Source organism: Etheostoma spectabile, unplaced genomic scaffold, assembly GCF_008692095.1.
Source record: "Etheostoma spectabile isolate EspeVRDwgs_2016 unplaced genomic scaffold, UIUC_Espe_1.0 scaffold00018790, whole genome shotgun sequence".
Classification (NCBI taxonomy): domain Eukaryota; kingdom Metazoa; phylum Chordata; class Actinopteri; order Perciformes; family Percidae; genus Etheostoma; species Etheostoma spectabile.
In genome coordinates, this window is record NW_022604469.1 from 2,348 (window position 1) to 18,645 (window position 16,298).

General features: G+C 45.4%; 6 non-coding genes and 1 pseudogene across 6 annotated transcripts; all 7 read left to right on the forward strand.

Annotated features, from left to right (window-relative positions):
- The first annotated feature begins 309 nt into the window (after positions 1 to 309).
- LOC116682437 (uncharacterized) lies at positions 310 to 483 on the forward strand (annotated as a pseudogene).
- Positions 484 to 851: 368 nt separating this feature from the next.
- Positions 852 to 968, forward strand: LOC116682439 (U5 spliceosomal RNA). Its single transcript, XR_004330432.1, has one exon. It is a non-coding gene; the product is annotated as a U5 spliceosomal RNA (small nuclear RNA).
- A 236-nt stretch (positions 969 to 1,204) lies between these two features.
- LOC116682435 (U2 spliceosomal RNA) lies at positions 1,205 to 1,395 on the forward strand. Its single transcript, XR_004330430.1, has one exon. It is a non-coding gene; the product is annotated as a U2 spliceosomal RNA (small nuclear RNA).
- Positions 1,396 to 10,544: 9,149 nt separating this feature from the next.
- On the forward strand, positions 10,545 to 10,661 carry LOC116682440 (U5 spliceosomal RNA). Its single transcript, XR_004330433.1, has one exon. It is a non-coding gene; the product is annotated as a U5 spliceosomal RNA (small nuclear RNA).
- Positions 10,662 to 10,898: 237 nt separating this feature from the next.
- Positions 10,899 to 11,089, forward strand: LOC116682436 (U2 spliceosomal RNA). Its single transcript, XR_004330431.1, has one exon. It is a non-coding gene; the product is annotated as a U2 spliceosomal RNA (small nuclear RNA).
- Positions 11,090 to 12,757: 1,668 nt separating this feature from the next.
- Positions 12,758 to 12,830, forward strand: trnak-uuu (transfer RNA lysine (anticodon UUU)). Its single transcript has one exon. It is a non-coding gene; the product is annotated as a tRNA-Lys (tRNA).
- A 1,460-nt stretch (positions 12,831 to 14,290) lies between these two features.
- On the forward strand, positions 14,291 to 14,363 carry trnar-ccu (transfer RNA arginine (anticodon CCU)). Its single transcript has one exon. It is a non-coding gene; the product is annotated as a tRNA-Arg (tRNA).
- Positions 14,364 to 16,298: the final 1,935 nt, after the last annotated feature.

A 16,298-nucleotide genomic window follows, 5' to 3' on the forward strand; every position in this document is an offset into this window, starting at 1 on the left:
GGGACTCACCCCACTCCTGCACAACAGTGGACTTTTTATTCATAACATATGCGCTCCCTGCTGAGGAGATTTTAACATAGACACTCATTTACATTGAAAACCTTTTATATACCTTTAATCTATGACAATCTTATCTGTAATGCATTTTTAAAGCAATTGTTTTGGATGTTTTATGGATTATTTATGTATAACGCATCTCTTGAAGGTTGTTTTGGATGTTTTATGATTTATTTATTGACTTGTTGTATTTTAAAAGGTAACTTTCATGTGACATGTTAAATGACAAAAGTATGAAATTAGTGTCAATAAATTATTTTCAAAAGAAAAAAAATCTGTTCTTATCAGTTTAATATCTGATATGTCCTCTATCAGGGGACAACATATAAATGGATTTTTAGCAGTGGGAGTTGAAAAAGGGGCTTGCTCCATTCACTCCACGCATCGACCCGGTATTGCAGCGTCGCTGGGAACGGTGCACCCATCTTCTGTCTTGTGGAAAAACAATTGACGATGCACGTGGAGCTGCCCGTTGCTCAAACTGTCAATGGACCTGAAGAGACATGGCTGGCAGATTTTACCGTCAGAAGTTGTCGCAAAACCTGAATGACCTCGTTGGGTTCCTGGTATCAAAACGTTGTTATAATACTTGGCAAGATAAAGCCATACAAAAGTGTAGCAAGATTTGCACTATTTATTGGCGGAAAAACAGCAAGGACAAAATATTGGCCCTGTGACAGTGTGGCAATAGGCCAGGCCTTGGATTTGGAAAGCGGCACACCAAGTGAGAATCACCGCGAGGGTTGGGACTGGGAAGATGGGGCATTTCGGCTGCTCTCGAGCGTGGGCTGCACTTACTCTGGTTTCTCTTCATAACGCACAAGCCTTTCGCCTTTTACTAAAGACTTCCGTGGAGAGGAACGCCTATGAGTTGAAATTATTTTTGGTGGGCTTGCTGTTTGGTTAAGCCTTTTGTACTTGTAAAAAACAAATGTGCTCTCCATAAGGAAACTCAGATTCTTAAACGCAGCTAAAATGTGACCAGCATGGGAACATTGCAGGTTGGCAGAAGCTTGACCACTTGGGAAAACCAAAATTGCTTGGACGGGGTGCCAAGTAGCAGCTGTTATGTCCTTTTAAAATTACTGGACCGTGACAACTGAGAACCGTCCGGGAGGTCGCATCGGACAGCAAAGAGGTGGTGTTCATCGCTTCTCGGCCTTTTGGCTAAGATCAAGTGTAGTATCTGTTCTTATCAGTTTAATATCTGATATGTCCTCTATCAGGGGACAACATGTTAAATGGATTTTTAGCAATGGGAGTTGAAAAGGGGGCTTGCTCCATTCACTCCACGCATCGACCCGGTATTGCAGCGTCGCTGGGAACGGTGCACCCTCTTCTGTCTTGTGGAAAAACAATTGACGATGCACGTGGAGCTGCCCGTTGCTCAAACTGTCAATGGACCTGAAGAGACATGGCTGGCAGATTTTACCGTCAGAAGTTGTCGCAAAACCTGAATGACCTCGTTGGGTTCCTGGTATCAAAACGTTGTTATAATACTTGTGTGGGAAAATAATACAATGACTGAGGTGGTGATGAACAGGGCACTCAGGAACGGCCACGTAAAAGCTGGCTTAAAGTATATACTGAATTAACCAAAGACTAAATAAGAGTGTGTGTATGTGTGACATATTATACATTATGCTTTGCAGCTGGGGTACAGCTAGGAGGGAGAGAACAGGAGGGCTATCTTAGTCAGATAAGCTACAGTGAGCACGAGAAGAGGAGATGGTGAGGCCAAGGACACTGAAGTTCGAGGACGGTCTGATAACTCAGAGAACAGGACAAGAAGGGAGTGAACATAGCTGTCTTGTGAAGTAAATGATAACTGAAAATAATAGACAGGCAAGAAGGAAGAGGCAGAGCAGGGATTGTACCCCAGCAACAGTATAGCTGACCAATCAGGCCCCACAAGGGGAACCAATATAACCCTGAGCACGCTATTGTTTAAGTGCCTTTTTGGGAACCTCTGTACTAGACAAGTTCCCATCAGGTCCGTGCACGTAAAACTGCTCGGAAACGCATTCATCTGTTGACCACAAGAATAAACGCTGTGTTAATTCATCATGGAGTCAGTTGTCAGTTTATAGAAGGATTTCTCCAACAAATTTGGTGACCCCGGACGTGATAACGTAATTGGACAGGAGAATCCAACTGGACCTTGGCATTGTGTCCACGGTCCGGTTCAGCTCAGCCACCGGACTGACATCCCGCAGCCCGTGAAGGGGACTGAGCGGCGATACTGCGATTCGTGGTGTGATCACTGAGAGCTCTCAACAAAAAGGTAAGCAGAAGCCTGTTTAAAATCAAAATTCTGTATTGGCTGAAAACTAAATTGATGTGATCACATTTCAACTGTCGTAAGTGTTGTTTTAAGCGAAAAGAATTGATTGAATGTGCTGTAATTAAAGGGATACAAACAGATGAAATGTTGGGGCATGTGATGTGATTAAACAGAGAAAACAACTAGAGAGTTGTGAGAGAATTGTTGAATAATACGGGTGGCGGTAGGAGAGGAAAGGGACAAATAGTCAGAGGAAAATACGTCCAGATGGTTGACGAGGTAGGAGACTGCTAAGGACAGATAGTTCAGATGAGTGATTGTGAATTGCCACCCTTGGTTCTGTGTGAACAACCTGAAAAAGAATTGCAGTTAACAGATTGTCATTGTAATATTACGAGTCCACCGCGAGTGTATTTGTGCAAAGGAGTGAGAGGTCACTTTTTAAGTTGTAAAGATTATAGAGATGTACATAAAAAGGCTCTAGATGGAGTCTTAATGAAAAAGTTGTTTGTTGTTGCATGTGTTTTTTGTTGTGGTTTGGCTTGTTGGATTTTTTCTCACTGCTTATTTGTTGTAAAATGACGACCCCTTATGGTAAAGTGTTAGTAGGGGCAGTGAAAAAGTATGGCAATAAAGGAGAGGAGAAAGTAGCAAAAGAGATTGTGAAAGAATGGGAGAGAGGAGGATGGATTGAGGGAGAAGGGGCGCCGTCCCCGGAGAAAGTGAATGAAATAGTGAAGTATGAAAAAAGTAAGTTGGAGTATGCGGAAAGGCAGGCAGAGGAGGAAAAGAAAGAAATGGTTTAAATTGACTAAACCAAAGCAGAAGGAGTATGAAGCGCAGAAAGAGAAATATGGGGTGGGGTTGAAAATGACAAATGCAATACAGAAACAATTGGGATTGACAAAACAAGATGACAAAAGTTCACCAAAAACTGAGACAGAAGCTGAACAGAATAAAACCGCTAGCGCAGAGAAAACCCCGCTGCCCGCTGAGGCGCCCCCGCCAACAAACCCTTTTTATCCAGACATAAGAAACCTAAGAATTTCCGCTCCACCGCCGCCGTATACAGGTCCAACGGCATCAAAACCCACAGTCCAAGCCCCAGTGGTAACTGCCCATTTACAGCCAAATGCATTACAAATAGACGTACCACAGGACCCATTGATACCGGCATTAGAGGGCCGCGTACAGGATTTAGAATGTTATCTAAATTTAATGGTACAGTCAGCGTCAGGGGGAGCAGCAGCGGCTCCACCACAACCAGCGGCCAAAGTCCCAGCCGGCCCAAGCAAAGCTAGTACCCCATATTCAGCGTCTTTTTGCCAACAAAATCCAGAGCATTTTCACATGTCAGTAAAAGGACCCAGTCCACCTCACCATAGTACCCCACAAGACTCAGGAAGTAAGGAAGATAGCGAACAGTCAGACAGCAGCAGGGAAAGTGAGCAAACAGACAGAAACTCTAGCTCTAGGGAAAGGACTAAAAAACGATATAAACGCAGGCCCAGATCTAGATCACAAAGTCCTCAAGACGTTTTTGTAGCAGGCACATTTAAAGGTAAATTTACCAACGAGGACCCTGACGAAGTTATGCTGCGAAGATCAACTAGAATAAGGGAAAGACTTAACAAAGAGTTCAGAGAGATAAAAGAGCAGCAAGAGCAGCTGCGTCGAACAGTGAATGAGCTCAGTGAGGAAGAGCAGACGCGCCACACACCAGAGGCGGGGCTACAATGCCCACTCCGCCCAGTAGGAGGAGGAGGAGGACTGTTGATGTACACCCCTTACAGTTTTGGTGACTTAGATGCTCTGTGTGCAAAACTCCCCTCCCTGACAGGAGGGGCTGAGCATTTCCTCACAGCTTTCAATAGTCTTACAGCAGGAGTGCAGCTGTGTTTGGAGATCTCAGAGCAGTATTGGGTAGAGTAATGGGAGCAGATGAAGCTAGTGCTGCCCTCACCAGAGGGGGAGCTGGACCCACTGTTCCCGCATCAGTGCCTGCATCAGCAGTAACCCCTGGCATTTGGGCTGAGCTGCACCGCATGTATCCCACAGTTGGGGATCATGCAGCATGGCATGATTTAAAAAGACTAAGTGATGAAAATTTTGATGCCTATGCAGATAGAGCAAAAAAGATTTGGCAGCGTGCTATGAGGGAACCGTGGGACCAGTCCGCCGCCACAGTGGCGCTGTTCCGCCATGGGGTACTAGGGGGATTACCCACAGCAGTTCAGACACAGTTAGGAGGAGTAGTAGGCCTGCAAACAATGACCGATGCAACATGGGGCGAGAATGTGCGTCATTTCCTGTCAAAACACCAAAAAGGAGCAGAGCAACAAGAAGATGAATTAAAAAGACTACAAACTCAATTGTTAAAGAAACAACTGGAAGAATTAAACAAGCCCAAGCCCAGCAAAGCTAAACAAATGACAGTCTCACAGAACCCCCAACAGTCAGAAGCCCCAGTGTTGGAAGCAGTCACTCAACTCTTACAGAGAGCACAAGCTTCCTGGCCACCACCCCACAACCACCATGGCCAGCGAACACGAGCCAGCAAAATTGGCCCACAAGAGGAAGAGGGCGAGGTTTTCAGAGAGGAGGAGGAATGACTAGGTCCAGGCCTGGAGGAAGGACCTCTCAGCCCTACTTCCTTTGCTACAACTGTGGTCAGCAAGGCCACTATGCAAGAGAATGCCAAGAGCCCCCAGCACAGCCCCCTAGAGGGCCAGGGAGAAATCCCTCACCCCAACCATACCCCGGTGAGCCATGGCCACTGTCCCCCGCTAATCAGGCCCTACAACAGCAATGGTATGACCAACAGGGTCCACAATGAAGGTGTCCTCCCACTGATTTTCATTTTGGTCTGACCACAGAACCCCTCATTACCCTTACTATTCAAGGTAAACCACATGTAATGCTGGCAGACACAGGAGCAACGTTCTCCTGTCTAAATTCCACCTACTTCCTCCTCCTTCAGCTCAAACTCAGTCAGTTATGGGAGTCAGTGGGACCCCTATCTTACAGCACTTCACACAGCCATTGTTAACCGAATTTAACTCACAAACACACACACATTCTTTTTTGCTTTCCCCTGCATGCCCAGTAAATTTATTAGGAAGAGATCTTATGTGTAAATTGAATCTGTGCATATGGATGAATGTGGATGGCATTCATGTCACTCCTGTTCCTCCAGTATCCACTCCTGATTCCCCAGTCACCATTCTCTCCCTCACACCAACCCCAGTGTCAGAACTACACCAATATGTATATTGGTTACGCCTGCTTCCCACAGGCCCTGACACACCCTCCATTCAACATGCATTCAACATCCTGAAACCAGCCATATACAGACTGCACCCCTACATGTCCCCACTCCCACAAGTACACTGTACTCTACATGTAGCTGACGACCTGGACACCCCATATCAAGATGACTGGGAGACAAACATGCAAGGACAGCACCCACTTCTCTTATGCAGAGGCATATATTGTGGTAAAGAAGGGGTGGCTGCTTCTGTGGTCTTAACGCACTCCTCTGAAGACTGGTACACACTCTGGGACTCTTCTTCCCCGCATGTCACACTCGCAGTAGGATTTGGCCAGCAGGCCAGATCCCTGGGCCCTATGATAAAACGTGCACTAACATTTAAATGGCTCCCCACCTCCACACCTGGCCTTCTAAAAGCTGACACTGACGCTGAAGACATGTGGTGCTTTAAAGGGCCTCACAGGATACAGCCGCTCACATATCCCTGACTATACCAACAGAACTACATCGCTCAGGGAACTGGTGGCTGCTGCTGGTCATCGCTGTCTCACCGCCCCCCTCCTATGGACAACAGAGGCCGAGGTCGCCTTCTCTGACCTCAAAAGTGCCCTAGCAAGGGCAGAGACACTCACCTCCCCAGACTACTCACTCCCATTTCATATGGATGTTTCTGAAAACAATGGCTTTCTCAATGCCATTTTATTTCAGAAAAAAGGGGGAGACAGACATGTACTGATGTACCACTCATCAAGGCTGGATACAGTGGAAAAAGGCAGGAGCCTATGAATGGAATCAGTGGCAGCGGAGCGGCGCCACAAAAGACAAAGATGGGATATGGAGGTCTCATCAAGGAAAGATAGCAGCATCAGCCGAGATGTGCAGAATGTTGCTACCTGAGGCACACAGACCAACACATGAAGGAAGAAAACAGACTCTCCTGAATCTGTCTGAGCTGTGGTGGCACCCCAATTTGAGGGACATGGTGACACATTTTTGTCAGGAATGCAGGGTGTGTGGAGAGCATAATGTTCAGAAACCATACACCACACTAAAAGGAGCGTACCCAGTCCCCACAGCTTGTTTTCAAGATATCAGTATAGATTATACTGATATGGGCGCAGAAAATGTGGTAGGGGGAAAAAGGTATCTTCTGGTGATGGTAGACAGGTTCTCTAGGTGGGTAGAAGCCATTCCCACCAGAAAAGAGGACGCAAAAACAGTGGTGAAATGGCTCAAAACTGAACTCATCCCGAGGTATGGGGTCCCCAGGCAAATAAGGTCAGATAATGGCACACATTTTAACAACAAACTACTAAGAGAAGTAGAACAGGCCCTGGGAATCACTCATGCCTTCGGATCAGTTTATCATCCACAGTCACAGGGAATGGTGGAAAGAGCAAACCAGACATTGAAGGCTAAGATAGCCAAGGCATGTGCAGGAAGCAAGTTAACATGGGTAGAAGCGCTCCCATTGGCCCTCATGGCTATGAGGTCCTCAGAAGGACGAGAAACACATTTGACCCCACACGAAATAATGACAGGGAGAAAAATGCCAGGACCTCCACTAGATGGAGGCCACATGCCAATGTTAGATGTTCAGCAAATAGAAATGACAGACTATATGAAAAAGCTAACATCTCTGGTTTCAGCCCTTTCTACGCAGGTCCAGTTGGCGAACAGGAAACCGCAGGAGGAAGCAACACTACCTGTCAAGGTAGGCGACTGGGTCAGGGTCAAAGTTCACAAGAGGAAGTGGACTGACCCCAGGTGGTCCGGGCCGTAGTGAGGGAGGTTACTTCACACTCGGTCCAGGTTAAAGGTAAAAAAGGAGCACCTTGGCACCACCTGACACATTGTGCCCCAGCCGCACCTCCTAGCCGCCCATTGGCAGAAATTAGAAAAGCAATCCAAAATGTATAGATGGAAGAGATGTTTTGGCGGGGAACAGCCCCCGCGTAGTACACCCATAACTTGGAAGGCAATGGGGTTTGGGAAAAAGACAACAGTTGTCCTAGCAGTAGTAGTAGTAGTGGGAGTTGCAGCATTAATTCTGGGGTTGGAACATGCGTATGGGGACCGAGACCACAAAGAACAATCACCCGGTAGTGTCCAACCACCTCTCAGTAACAAAGGAAATGAAACTAGACGAGAGAAAAGAAGAGCAGTTTGGGCAGTAGTGAAGCAACACACTAAGGGCCCATCCCCAAGGTGCGGTGCCAGATTGACTCTCCCCTATGTGAGAGACTCAACCACGTCATTTACCTTTGATTTGTGTCAGGCTATAGACTGCGGGGGGTATAATAGTTTCTACAAAAACACAGATGTGTACATCTGTGACGACTATCAAAAGGTAGAGGATTGTGAAAGGAGCGCTTCCGGACAGGTGAAAGGTAGTCTCTGTAACAGCTGGTATGACGCGGGTTGGACAACAGGAGGGTGGAAACCATGGGCGAGGTTGACAGACAAAAGAGATTGGTGGGTACAACAAGATGAATGGGAGATATTATCTATACAGCGGGACTATAGTTCAGACCCCACGAAAAATCCCATAACCCTGTCAGTAAATAGAGCAATTGGGAGCAGGAACGGTCAGGATGTGTGGATGTTAGCCATAGGTGTATGGATAGCAGGAAGTGACCAGATAACCCCCCTGCAGATAAATATTTTGGATCCCCTCACGCACACACAGAATGACACTGACATGGCAGAGACTACAGTAAAACCCCCCTGAAGGAGGAAGACGTAATAGTGCAGGACTTCTCTAAAATGAGGGTGGAAGATGTGTTAGAGTTATCAGCAGGTGCAGGCCAGGACAATTTATGGATCAGGTGGCTAATACAGAATGCCAAAGAACAACACATGGAAGGGTGCGTGGCCTGTGCCACAGCTAGACCAGTCATGTTCACTAACCCGGCCCCGTTGTTTCCTAATGAGGACCCAGCAGGATATGCATGCATGTTGAACTTCACACACTCTAAGACAGCTTCCCGCAATTGTACTACCCTAGCATCCCTCTTTCCCCCAGGCTTTGAAAAACCAGGGTATTTTACCGCCATAAAGGGGGAGGGTGCAAGATATCACTGTTTCAATCTCACCGGATCAAGTAAGCCCACAATCAAACTAGGTGATATACCCCCAGACTGGTGTAATACAACTGTACAAAACAAAACAGCCCTAGGCCCAGTGGCTAGAATAGGACTATTCTACTATTGTGGTGGTCTTAGGTTGTACTCCCAGATAAAGTTCCCAAATCAAACGTCAGGAGTTTGTGCTATGGTTAGATTAGCTATGCCCATATCTTTGGTGGGGAGTAGAGTCCACTATACCCACCATAAGGCTGTGCAACTGACCGTAAAGAGAAGGCGCAGGGCCCGTAGTATGCAAGGCCCGGCTTTTGATCCATGGGCGGGAACCCCAACCTATATAGACAGCATAGGAGTTCCTAGGGGTGTCCCGAATGAATACAAATTGGCAGATCAAATAGCCGCAGGATTTGAGAATATACCACTGCTTTCAGCCATCTTCCCCGTCACTCCCAGCAAAAATGTAGATAGGATAAATTTTGTGCATTATAATGTTTTACGCTTGAGCAATGCAACTAGGGATGCCATCGAAGGCCTGGCCGAGCAGATGGCCCCAACGTCCCTCATGGCGCTCCAGAATAGGATGGCGCTGGACATGCTGTTGGCTGAAAAAGGAGGAGTCTGTTCCATGTTCGGAGAGATGTGCTGTACGGTCATCCCTAACAACACTGCCCCGGATGGGAAGGTCACCAGGGCTTTGAACCAACTTCGAGCCCTTTCCCAGGAGATGCATGACGCCTCAGGTGTATCAAATCCATTGGAGGGGTGGATGACAACCTTTTTTGGCAAATGGAAGAATCTTATCACTGCTTGTTTGACATCTATTGCTGTTTTTCTCGCTATTCTAGTTACCTGTGGGTGTTGCTGTGTGCCCTGCCTGCGGACCATGATATCCCTGCCTTGTCCAAAGAAAAAGCGCCGCCTCCCTATTCCGCTGGGATGCTGCCATTACTCACCATGCCTGAGGACGGGGAGGACGTTGAGGCACTGCAGTTAGTGTAAAAAGTGTTCGCACCTAGTAGGTGCGAAAAGGGGGAATTTGTGGGAAAATAATACAATGACTGAGGTGGTGATGAACAGGGCACTCAGGAACGGCCACGTAAAAGCTGGCTTAAAGTATATACTGAATTAACCAAAGACTAAATAAGAGTGTGTGTATGTGTGACATATTATACATTATGCTTTGCAGCTGGGGTACAGCTAGGAGGGAGAGAACAGGAGGGCTATCTTAGTCAGATAAGCTACAGTGAGCACGAGAAGAGGAGATGGTGAGGCCAAGGACACTGAAGTTCGAGGACGGTCTGATAACTCAGAGAACAGGACAAGAAGGGAGTGAACATAGCTGTCTTGTGAAGTAAATGATAACTGAAAATAATAGACAGGCAAGAAGGAAGAGGCAGAGCAGGGATTGTACCCCAGCAACAGTATAGCTGACCAATCAGGCCCCACAAGGGAACCAATATAACCCTGAGCACGCTATTGTTTAAGTGCCTTTTTGGGAACCTCTGTACTAGACAAGTTCCCATCAGGTCCGTGCACGTAAAACTGCTCGGAAACGCATTTCATCTGTTGACCACAAGAATAAACGCTGTGTTAATTCATCATGGAGTCAGTTGTCAGTTTATAGAAGGATTTCTCCAACACTTGGCAAGATAAAGCCATACAAAAGTGTAGCAAGATTTGCACTATTTATTGGCGGAAAAACAGCAAGGACAAAATATTGGCCCTGTGACAGTGTGGCAATAGGCCAGGCCTTGGATTTGGAAAGCGGCACACCAAGTGAGAATCACCGCGAGGGTTGGGACTGGGAAGACTGGGCATTTCGGCTGCTCTCGAGCGTGGGCTGCACTTACTCTGGTTTCTCTTCATAACGCACAAGCCTTTCGCCTTTTACTAAAGACTTCTGTGGAGAGGAACGCCTATGAGTTGAAATTATTTTTGGTGGGCTTTGCTGTTTGGTTAAGCCTTTTGTACTTGTAAAAAACAAATGTGCTCTCCATAAGGAAACTCAGATTCTTAAACGCAGCTAAAATGTGACAGCATGGGAACATTGCAGGTTGGCAGAAGCTTGACCACTTGGGAAAACCAAAATTGCTTGGACGGGGGTGCCAAGTAGCAGCTGTTATGTCCTTTTAAAATTACTGGACCGTGACAACTGAGAACCGTCCGGGAGGTCGCATCGGACAGCAAAGAGGTGGTGGTCATCGCTTCTCGGCCTTTTGGCTAAGATCAAGTGTAGTACCTGTTCTTATCAGTTTAATTTCTGATATGTCCTCTATCAGGGGACAACATATTAAATGGATTTTTAGCAATGGGAGTTGAAAAAGGGGCTTGCTCCATTCACTCCACGCATCGACCCGGTATTGCAGCGTCGCTGGGAACGGTGCACCCATCTTCTGTCTTGTGGAAAAACAATTGACGATGCACGTGGAGCTGCCCGTTGCTCAAACTGTCAATGGACCTGAAGAGACATGGCTGGCAGATTTTACCGTCAGAAGTTGTCGCAAAACCTGAATGACCTCGTTGGGTTCCTGGTATCAAAACGTTGTTATAATACTTGGCAAGATAAAGCCATACAAAAGTGTAGCAAGATTTGCACTATTTATTGGCGGAAAAACAGCAAGGACAAAATATTGGCCCTGTGACAGTGTGGCAATAGGCCAGGCCTTGGATTTGGAAAGCGGCACACCAATGGCGGTTTTCCACTGCGTGGTATCTACTCGACTCGCCTCGGCTCTACTCGCTTTTTTTGGTTTTCCATTACGAAAAAAAGTCCCTGGGACCTGCTACCAAGTACTTTTTTTAGTACTACCTCAGTCGAGGTTCCAAGCGAGCCGAGGCGATACCAAAAGGTGACGTGAAAACCTGCAGACCGCTGGTTGGTCGGAGAGAATCGTCACTTATGACTGCGTTGTTAGCAAACAAGAGTGCGGAGTGTGTTTCCAGAACCAACGGGACATTTAAAACAAATCTAGCCCGACACCGACAGATTATCCACTCTCTGCACTAATCTCACTTTTCAACTGTTCGGGCTACTAGCGGCTTCATGTCGTTTCCAATATTGCACACTGTTACTTTAAAAAAACAAGACAATATATATAACAAAAGTTTTTATTTAGCTTTTCAAGTAGCTCATCAAACCCTCCCAAACTTTCCGGTCTTCTTCCTCTGCACCCTGTGACATTGTCCCTGTCGGCTCTGCTGTCCCAGATGCATCCCAGTCGTTGTCACAAGCCTCTCCGTAACTCTCATAAAGATTATAGGAAGTCCAGTAGATCAGAACCAGAGATCTCACCGGTCGGACATCGCCCACCAGACGGTCTGCGGCGGCGATTTTGCAAAGCGTGAATATTCTGGAACACAAACAGTACACAGCAAACATGTTTTGGTGTGTAATCATGGTTGCTAAAGTTCATGTACTTTATATAGCGTAGAGTAAATACTGACTGCGACGCTGAAAACATGCAAATGTTAGCTAACGTTACCAGGAAACGTAACTTACCCTTTTGTGTCGGCGAACAACCGTCATGTCAACGTCTGAACTCCGTCAGAATTCCCAAACTCCCGTTTTTTTAGCGGTGATTTTTGTTGCTTCCTTCAGCTTCTTTTGAAACAAAACATTTCTTCTTGCTGCGGCGAGTAGCCGTAAAGTAAGTAGTAAAGTTTATTTGTCTGTAGCCATAAAATTGCATTAGGCTGTCAACGTTTTGAGCAAAAAAGAAAACCACAGCTCAAGTCCCTGGTAAGGCAACAGCTTGATTGTGTGATATGTATGAAGTGCTCGCTATCGTCATCTGTCATGCAGGTTTACTGGATGTTCACAGTCTGCTAGTGGCCATGATGAGTTGTGACTTTGAGCTTTTTAACCGTTTTGGCCAATTTAGCCAATTTTCAACCAGTTTGTGCAATAACATTTGGTGTTCTCAGGCAATGTGCAAATCGTGGTCTACCCTCCTGCTGTCCAGAAGACCGTGATCATGGCAACAGCTTTTGGTCTTCATTTACTTGCACTTTAATTTGTAGTTCAGGAGATTGTTTTTCCCACAATCCTCTGTTTTAGAAGCCTGGGTAGCTCAGTCGGTAGAGCATCAGACTTTTAATCTGAGGGTCCAGGGTTCAAGTCCCTGTTCAGGCATAGAGTTGCACATTCTGCTAGATGAGTTGTCCATTTGACATGCCATGTATGGACATGGACCAATTCAGACACTACCATATCATGTTTTCCATGCACAAGTTTTTAAAAAGAATTGTGACTGTTTTTCAAGCAGGTTTGTATCATAACAATGTTGCTGGTAAGTCTAAATGAACAATGGGCAACCTACATCCATCTTGCTAGCACCCAAATCTCTGTACTCATCTCCCTGCTTGGATAGTATGTCCAAGGACATACCACATATGTTCTATAACCCTTTTCATTGGTTTGCTACCACTCTTAAATAATTCCTTTCATTGTATCAATCTCAGAAATAACCAAGAATGACAAATTCCATTCATGTGCTAGTGCCAGTATTCAACCACCTGTCACTGTATTTTCAGCATCAGTTGTGTTTTTTTTGTTTTTAAAAAAAACTGCCCCGTGTGAGGGTTGAACTCACGACCTACATATTATGAGACTGACACATTGCCTCCTGCACCAACGAGGCTATGGAAGGCTTGGCTATAGTTCACAAAATTTCAGAAAAACTAACAATTTGGTCGTCAATCTTAATAAAAACTATGTATGTGGAAACCTATGTACTCACACAAAGGTTAAAATTGACCCTAGATGCTTTGTCATGACCCCATGAAAAGGGGAGACAAAAGACTGTGTGCAAAGGTTGTATACATGTGTGCAAGGTGTATGCATGGATGAGTGTGAGGTATGGTGTCAGCGATTTATGCTGGACAGTGTAAAACTGACAAAGATGAGGGGGAGAGGTGCTGGACTGAGAGACCTCTAGGGCAATCACAGATGCACAACCAATAATAAAACACTACTGAGTGAATGCGTTCAGAAAATGAAGAACATTGTTCAGAAAGCTTAATGAATTTTCATATGACCATAGCTATTAACCACCTGAACCTGGTAAAAGGTATGAGGTACTCATGCATAGCTAGCTAGTGATTTACCTACTGTAGATGGTGGTCGGCGTGCCAATGAGGCTTGAAAATTTGCAGTTGGTGATTCAGAGGAGATGTAACAGTTTAAAGTGTAAAGTAACTTAATTTTCTAAATTGTCCACCTACAGTGCCAACGAGAGCTCTTCTCTAATATTACCGGGTACGCAATAGCTATTCAACTTTAGAAGGTATTGTTGATTTCAGAAACAACAATAGACAGCACCATCTTATCACAATGCCCATGTATGTGTTTCTTCAAAGTTTGCAAAAACATTCACATGAACTCACAAATCTATTGATGACATTTTGGAGGTCAAAGGTTCAATGTCAAGGTGACTGTGTCCTCATGTCTGTCCATCCAATTCTTGTGAATGCAATATCCCTGAACGCCTAGAGGGAAACACTTCAAAATCTAGAGGTCAAGGTTACTGTTTCATTATGTCTCCAGAACTGTATATGTATTTCTCCTGAACTGTTGAGTTTGGGTGACGTAAAGCCCCAGTGGCCTAATGGATAAGGCACTGGCCTCCTAAGCCAGGGATTGTGGGTTCAAGTCCCATCTGGGGTGGTTTTCAGCGGAGTGGTGCAGCTGAAGTGTGCTGGGCCCACAACCTAGAGGTTGATAGTTCGAAATCATCCTCTGCTAGCTCTGTTTTGCTGGTGACACAATGGTAGACACTCTGAAAGGGAGATGAATCAAGAGATTATGATTTCCATGGTGAGATGAACCATGTTATAACTGCTGGAAAAGTTGTTGACAGCCCATGAAAAGTAGCAAATCACGTTCTGGCAGTTTTCTGTCCATTTTAAAAAATTGACATCCACTACCCTGTCAGGACCCTGTAGTAATGCTGTCTTTCCAGTGATGTGATTGGTAAGTGGTTGGGCTGTATACAGGTTTTAATCATATCCATCGGTTGCATGGACGGGACATCAATACCCTGGTTCTACCGCCTGATCGCTGTCTTGTCTTTGTCGTTCAACAACTATTTGGGCTCACACCTAAACGCACCCGAAGCATCTCAGCCGAAAATCACACTGCACCTCAAGAGTGCTCTCAAGCACTCCCAGCTGTGCTTTTGCAGAAGAGTGCCTTGTTTTCTTTTAGCTTAGAAAAAGGCTTTAGCTTGACAAGGTAAACAAATTGATCCATAGTGATACTCATTAGTGTGTCCACTTCAGTTATGTATTGAAGCACATCCTTAGAGCTAATGGCCCTCATTTATTAACCTAATGTAGAAATCCTCTTACGACAGGCTTTACGTGAGATTCATGAAACGTTGTATCACACCAATCAGAGCGTGAGAATGATCGTACATTGATAAATGCAGCAGCTGGAAACGATCATAATTAAAATTATCACACCCAATTATATTCTCGGTTTTGAGGCATCGCCGCTACTATTTACGACATGACCAGACGTAATCCGGCTAAGAAGAGGCATTTTGCAGAGGTGGAGATTGCAAACCCTGACATCTCAGGTGCTCTGGTGCAGCCAGCTACCACCAGGACCAGGAGCAGCCGGCTACCACCAGGCCCAGGAGAATATGCCACCTAAGAAAAATGCAATCCTACCCGATGAGGTTGAGGAGATAAAGAAATCTCTGGACTTCTTGTCGGCGGAAAAATCATAGATCTGATGAGTAAAATGCAAACGCTAAACGGGCAAAACGTGGAGAAGATTACTTTTCTGAAACTTGAGTTGCTGACCTCGAGCAATGCAATGTGATTATCAGCGGCCTGAGAACCAAACAACGGAACTATGCCAGGGTGGCCGCAGACGCTGGATACACCACTGCTAGGCTGAGGGAAGCTCTCGAGGAGGAGAAGGAGACGCTGGAACAACAGGTGATTTGCTTTTTGGACAGCAAAGGCATTTATGTTGATAGCAGGGACATTGAGGATTGTCATACTCTTCCGAGCAAAAACAAACGGCCACTCCATTGGTAATAATCCGGTTCACCAACAGAAATAAAAAGTCAGCACTCCTCAGACAAGGAAGGAAATTAAAAGGCACCCAAGTTTACATCAACTCACAAAGAAAAATGCAGATATTGCCAAGAAAGCACTTGTACTCAGAAACAAAACAAGATCCAGGCAACATGGGCAAGAAATTGTAAAATATACATCAAACTTCATGGCACTTCAGGCAGCGAAAGTGATTCTCATCAGGGACATCACCGACCTGGATAAGTTTGAAGAAGGAATGAATCAAGAGCAACATAGGCCTACATAAGGTAACTATATACAAACTGAATTGGACGTATCAAACACAATGATCATGGACAGAAACTTATCTGTTACATATGATAAACTGAACTTGGAAAATTTTAAATACACAGAACATAAACCACAAGACGTTGAAAACAACATTGACCCAGATGATAATTTCTACATTGGTTCTCCCTACCAGTGTGAATATTACACAGTTAAACCTGTAAGCTTACTGTAAACTAAATGTGGAAAGTTGAAAGGTTGATCTTTTTTACCTGTGCTGTAGCGT